The 7,374-nt window shown below is 37.8% G+C and overlaps 1 long non-coding RNA gene across 1 annotated transcript; it reads left to right on the top strand.

The window, feature by feature from the left end:
* The first annotated feature begins 5,752 nt into the window (after window positions 1-5,752).
* Window positions 5,753-6,745, top strand: LOC113746487 (uncharacterized). The gene is made up of 4 exons (XR_003462914.1): window positions 5,753-5,803; window positions 5,904-5,978; window positions 6,251-6,338; window positions 6,441-6,745. It is a non-coding gene; the product is annotated as an uncharacterized LOC113746487 (long non-coding RNA).
* Window positions 6,746-7,374: the final 629 nt, after the last annotated feature.

Raw genomic sequence — 7,374 nt, 5'->3', positions numbered from 1 at the left:
AACTCAAACAGACTAATAATTTTGTTTCTTTGTACCTTTGTACCATTTTTCACAACAGACCTTCACATGAAAAATCCAGGTGCAACTAATAATATAATGATGACACCTCAGTTCTATTTAACAGCACCACTACAACATAAAGTCCATCTGTGCTTTTTCCTGCTATCACATGTCCTCTGAAAAAGGTCTAAAAATTACCCAATAACTGGTCACTTCCCACTTGATAAAAGAAATCTGGATTTCTTATTTGCTAATCAGTTCTGAACATGATGTGATTTGGTGAAGCACAAAATGTAGCTGGAGGAGAAGCATTCAGGTTATTCCGTTATGTATTTAATTATCATTACCCGTAGCATTATTTGAAATTAAACACAGATGTGTTGTGATAGCTCAGTTAGCGTACTAAAAGAACATTCCCGGAAATGGAAGTTATTTCTTTGCTGTTAATCTCATAGGCATGAAGTGCTCCTACTTTTAATGAGGCAATTAGTGATACATGCTCTATGCAAAAAATGCATGTTTGCATTCTTGGTATGGCAAAGCTAACAGCAAATAGCCAGCAGAAACTAATATGATAATTAAGATGTGCCAATTAGTACGTATTAGCAACACTATTGACTGTTGTCTCATTTAAATATGGCCTATTAATTGTATTGGACCGGTCACACAGCAGCATCATGGCAGGAAGCTCAAAAATGTATTAATGACGGCTGCATTCCACTTAGAGGACGTCCTGCTTTTGTGAGTGCTGGTTCACTGTTACCAGGGCACTTCATCTGCATCTGTGTGCTTCATGAAGGGGGTAACGAAGGCATACAAAACATTAAGTCAAGTGGACAATGAGAGTTTGTTGTAAAAAAGGAAGAAGAAACAGAATGAGATAAATGAACTACAAACAAAGTTTGCTGCTAGTTTGCTGCTAGAGCAAAGAGTCAACAACAGACTACAACAGGTTTTACTGACGTACACAACTTCATCAACAGAAACCAAAATATTCATGTTTTTTTTAGAAGAATATTTTAACCTCTCATAATACACAATTATTTTTCCTGTGTGCTTTTTTTGTTCACTTTCTTATTACTTCTAACTTGTCCTACATATTTAGATGATATGAACTCAACTGTAGTTACAGATGGGATTAAATATCCTCCAGGGCCTTTCGTGTCATCAGGGGGGTATTACATGATGGAGGCCAAGAAATGTGAGCCCTATCAACAGAAGTCTTACTTTAATAAGTGTGACTTCGAAGTCTTGCCCAGAGCTGTTTCATGAAACAATGTGTGACTTGTGCTGTGAGGAATAATGAAATTTGGACTTGCCGTCAAATGATTTAAAGCCACATGCAACAGGTTTGGTCACTGGTGGCAGTAAGGGCTACAAAGAATAGAGTATCTAGAGTGAGCCACAGAACAAGAACTAATAATGCAGTTTGAACATTATAAGAATTGTAGATGATGACCAAAACAGGAGGACTGTTCCTCCATCAATAAAAGGCAGAGGTGTACTCTGGCAGGGTCCCAACAGTCACATCAATCTGCATCAGTTCTGAAGTCAAGCCTGGAATCATCTCATCATTCTTAATTTGCTGTAACAGACTGATAATTAGAGTAAAAACACTCTCCACTCCAGATTATTCTGTTTTCCTCAGAGGCAGTCAAAAAAGGAAGAGTCTGCAGCCATGTCTGCTGCTATGAGGGGCTGTACTAGGCTTTCTGCTAAATGCTAACAGCATCCATATGCTGGTAAGTGATAAAACAATTTTTATTCATTCTTGTCGTTTACAGATGAACCATACAGACAATATGCAGGCCAGTATAAAGTGTAATGGTAAGGTGTCCAAACTTTTTTTAAAGAGATTTGACAATGTGAAGATACCCGGGAGGTCAATACTAACATTTTAAAAATGAAAATACCAATAAAAGTTACATGCAAATGTTTTGTAACAATTTTATTTGTCACAATTATCTTTTTTTTTTTTTAAGTGGCAATGTAAACAAATCTAAACCAATCTAAAAACCAGCTCTGCCTTTCTTTCACATCTTGAGTCAGATAACAGAATAAATTGTGTGGAACACATTAAACTTGCATGAAGTTGACGCAAAGTCTGTTAACATTTAAGTTTAAAACGTGTCGCTGTTGTTTTTCACAAGATCATTCAGAAAGTAAAATTTTGTGTCACATCTACAGATACATAACAGCAGCCGTTATGTCCTTAAAGGTTCAGATGCTTCATTATGTCAAACAAAAAAGCCAAATCTTGCAGCCATTCAGTATCTGACAATCCTAGGCCATAAATAATATGTTCTAAAAATGAAGCTCTGTGCCGCATGGAATCTGACCGCAGGCCTTGATTAGCCCCCGAGCCGTACTTTGGACATCCCTGGTGGTGTCTGCAAGCTTTACTATACTTTCATCTCTGTCTTTAATCTCAAAAGTAGGGGAGGAGCAACCTGCATCGTCTGGTATCTAGATTCTTGTCTAATCAGCATAAGGTCTGTGAAAAATGTGTACATGGGTATGTGTTCTTCAGAGCATGTGTCATTCATCCACTGACCTTTTACTAGGAAACGTTCCTGCTGAATAGATTTGCATAGGTTTGTTGGTATAAAGCCAGCGGGATCAGACTGTGCCTCTCTGCTACAGAGACTAAAAGTTCAGTCTGTCTAGATAGTGATAGAAAACTTTTCTTTTATTCCTAAACCTAAAACCTTAACCTGACAAACATGGAACTCATGGAATGGATTACAAATTTCAATTTTGCATCTTTAAGTCATGTACGGACCAAACATAAATAGGACCTAATTTAAAAGAAACAAGATTTTAAATGAGAAGAGTCAACAACATAAAGCATGTTGGACATCCTTTTTACACAACCATAGATTAGCAATCACTTTGAAACAAGAGAGCATTATACGGTGTACAAGGGATAATGACTCAACAAACCAGGTAAGCTCAGAAGTTTCTGTTCTCTTAAGTTTTCAGGAGATGATAGTCCACCAATGAGTTAGGTTCTGCTCAAGGTTTCTGCCAGTTAAAAAGTTTTTCCTTTCCACCATCACCAAGTGCCTAATCATAGTGGGAATTTCTGGTTCTCTCTCTGGGTAAATGGGGAGTATGGTCTGGATGTACTCTATATAGAAAGTGTCATAGAGCAGTGAATATAGAGCTTAGCTGACAACTCTTGAACGCGTAGAACATCTATATTGTTATCAATAGTCTGTGATATGAGAGATTCTAAATAAGATTCACTTCTCTGCCTGAACTAAGACAAACTTTCATTTATTCAGTAGTAGTTAACAAACCTGATCTTAAACTTAAACTTTTTAGACCCCTCTAGCGACTTTTTTTGTTTTTTTTAAGCGACTAGTGACAAATCTAGTGACCTTTTCTGGTGTTATTGGAGAATGACGTGAAAGCACGTATCGTCTTCTCAACGAGAAGCGGGTGTTGCCGAGGGCCCCTCCCCGCTGCAGTCAGAGCAGGATAACTACATCCGGACTACAAATCAAATGTGCATGCGCTAACAACCCGGACACCCCGGAAGAAGAATTCATTTTGTAACCAATGTAATATCGCCATTTTCTATAGTAAATCAAGCTAAAGTCTTGTGATTATCAGACAGCTTAAATTTAGCTTATAACCGGCAAAATGGTGAGACTATAAGTGTTATCTAATTATTTTAAATGCTAATATTTGTCTGCAACTGTACTGACTGACAGAATATAGACGATGTTCAGGGATTTATCGCGTTATGGCATCGTCAAACCAGCTAAGCTACTAGCACGTGTATATTGTTGCGTGACGATAGAGATTATAATCAGTTATTTTGTGAACAAACAAACAAACTGGCTTTTCTTATCTGGCCTTGCATCATGAGGGCATGTTTTTATTTTGACCAGTTTACTGGTTTGGAGATTTTCTATACGATATATTTTCCCGTCATGGTGGAGGAACGCTACAGTGACAAGTTTCATTCAATGTTTATTTTTCTTATTTTAATTATTTCCTACAATGTAGATAGCACGAAGCGAAGCATTGATTGAGATTATTCAAAGTAGCCACCTTTTGCCTCCGATCAGTTAATGCTGAGATGTGTGCTGCTTTAACTCTGTAACATTTATAGGCTCTAATCTGAGGTGCTATTAATTTGTTATTTCTGGGGCTGCTAACTGTAATGGGGCAGTCCTCATTGGAACCAGTTTCATCATAGTGTTTGATGTGTTTTTTTTTACTTAAAGGTTCTCACCTCTCAAAGTCTTCCAGATTGACTGACCACCATGTATTAAAGTAATGATAGATGTCGTTTCTCTTTAGTTGAGCGTTTCTTGCCAAAATATGGATAACTATAGCAGTTAAATAGGGCTATTTACTGTATGGCAAGACTACCTCTACCTCCAGACACAAAAACTGATGTTCTGAAATAAGTCTTATGATGGCAGGACATTTCACTAATTAACTATAAAACTAGGAAAGACTCAACATTTTGTTTTGTTCACACGTATTGTTTACCACATAATTCCATATGTGTTAGCTCACAGTTTTGAAGTCTTTGTTGTTAATCTACAATGTAGAAAATAAAAAATAAGGAAAAAACATTGAATGAGGTGACTGGTATATACATCAAGATTAGGCAACATTAAATGAAACCTAAAATAGAACTTTTAACTTTTAATGCCCCCTGAGGCAGATTTGTGATTCCTATTAGTCAATATGAATAAAACTGACTTTTATGTGTCGAGTTGGGTTTGTACTGGGTTATGCAGCAACCTCTTAAAGCAGGGGGCTTCAACCAGGGGTCCACAACCCCTAGGGAGCAGAGGTACTTGCAGGGGGTCCGCCAATTTTTTTCATAATAATTGACAATCTTTACCGAAATAATGGTGAATGTGAGGGTGCAGATGATTGAGAAACTACAAACAGCGGAGGCATTTGCCAAATGTGTCCAAAGACACACATATCTTGGCATTTAGTAACCAATAATTATGCAACTTTTAATCAATCATAAACACATATAGGACAATAATCCAGTATATAAATAGTTTAAAAAAAAAGAAAAAAGTTGAGAGTCCCTGTTCTGTTCGTCTCTCGTCCAAGGGGTCCTGGGGCTGAAAAAGGTTGAAGAACCCTGTCTTAAAGGTTTTCTTAAAGTTAGCAGTTATTCACTCTGTATGATGCTTAGTCATATTCAAATATTTCATTTTCTTTAAACATTGAGTGTGGCAGACTTTAGGATAAAAGTTCATGTCAAATAACAAACTTGCCTTTCTAATATCAAATATTTTCACACTCAGGTTCGAGTCATACCTCCAGAGGAGTCCATTCCGGTGTGTATAATTATTTCTCCATTTTGGCCTTATGTTGTACTGCAGCATATTTGTTGTATAGTCACACACACACACACACACATACACACTCGGCTTAGAGATCTAGTTGGTCTGATGAAAAACAACTGCCTTCAATCATAGTATCACGCCGCATTATTTGGCAGTAACGATAACGGCGTTATAATGATGGGAAGAGTAATCAGTTAGATTACTCGTTAGTGAAAAAAGTAACACCGTTACTAACGCCATTATTTATAGCGCTGTTATTCCCATCACTGCTCTCTATGATGCTTTTACTTATTCAAAGTTCTTATTCAAGTTTTTGTTTAAATGGACCAACATTGAGTGTGGCAAACTGTAGGATGACAATTGTTCATATATTCATATATGTTCATATATATAATGTTCATATTGTCCTGTTGTTTCACACTCAGGTTCAGGAGTCATCTACCTCTATCTCAGAGGAGTTATCTACTCCAGTGAGTATAACTATTTCTCCATTTTGGCCATGTTGTACTGCAGCATATCTGTTTTAGTCACACAATATTCCTGATCTGTTTATCATTATTCCCTTCCCAGGTCCAGTGTGAGACAGACCGTACTGGTTTATATGGAGTTGTGGTGTATAATGACCAAACTTATCCCATAACTTTTGTAAGTACATACACACTGAAATGAACATCTATGTACCTGATCTGTTTTACAATGAGAAAATGATTTGCTTCTTAAGTTTTTTTGTTTTTTTTTACTTTGACTGGTTGCACTTTCACTGCATACTTCTCAACAGTTCAATCATTAAATGTTTAAAGAGAAAAGTAAAATTGTTGGTAAGTTATAAGAAAGAGATTAAAAGGAAAATGTTGTTGCTATCTTCTTCCGTAAACTGTTAAACATCTAATGACCAATGTGGTGCTCCTGACCTCCAGGTTGGGAACCATCAGTCTAGAAATCAGCCTTTATATGCAGACAACACAACCGTTGGATGTGAAGAATTGGAGTGGCAGCTGAGCACAGGTAAAAGGAGAGACAAACCCTCTATACAGAATCATATCATCTATAAAATCTCTTCTTCATGTGAATATATTTTTACTAAAATCACAGTTCAACTGTTTTCAGAAGACATACATCATCAGGAGCAGAACCTGGAGTTTCAGCCCTCTGTACACTTGATGTCTGGCGGGAGATATAACGCACAACTGAGCCCTTGTCCCGTCTGCCTGACTGAACCCACAAAGAGACTGACTACTCTTTGGTAATCGCAGTATGACACTTCTTAAATTCACAGTATGGACACTCACAGGTCTCACCAAACGCAACAAACTAACAAAGATTGAATATTGGCCGGATGTGTTATAACAGACTATTTCTTAGCCTCGTGGTACAGGCTGGCTGCAGGCTTATGGGTTTATGATTAAGGTTCACCTCCATTCTGGGAATGGGACATGTGAGCAGTTCCAGTCTACTGTTTTATTGTAGCATAGTTTAAACTGGTTTACGTATCTTACACACACACAGGGTAAACATTTGGAGGATCTTTGTTCTCTTAGGGTTTTCCCCAGGCGAGCTGTCTGCCTATAAAGACTCTGAGACTCCGCCTCTTCAGGAAGCAGAGAGGCAGGTAGAGGAAGTGCAAAGTAGGTGGAGCTTTTTCAAAGTGGGTGTAGAGCCGAGTCTGAAATACTGTAAGGCAGATGAACTGGTAGGTTGCAGGTGTGCGGGTAATCAGAAGAGGGAGCACCATATCTACACCACACACACACACACACACACACACATGACTTTATCACAGTCGTCCTGTCTCCTGAAGGCCTGTCTCTCCTCTTGTCCACAGGAGGAATAAGAATGTCCGACGGGTGGTGATACTCGCTGGTGTGATGTTCCTCCTGAGGTTTTTGGTTTAATTCATAGTTTGAAATAAATACATTTCAAACCTTCTTCAGTCTTGTCATGTTGTCTGTTTTGTCACACAGCTCAGGATTGAAGGTCAAATGAGATCGTACTTCAATAATCATACAAATATTATGGAGGAGGGTATTTTACCCCGTATTTA

The sequence above is a fragment of the Larimichthys crocea genome, chromosome X (genome assembly GCF_000972845.2).
Source record: "Larimichthys crocea isolate SSNF chromosome X, L_crocea_2.0, whole genome shotgun sequence".
Taxonomy (NCBI): Eukaryota; Metazoa; Chordata; class Actinopteri; family Sciaenidae; genus Larimichthys; species Larimichthys crocea.
The sequence above is the reverse complement of the archived record's forward strand: the minus strand, read 5'-3'. Positions and strand labels throughout refer to the sequence as shown.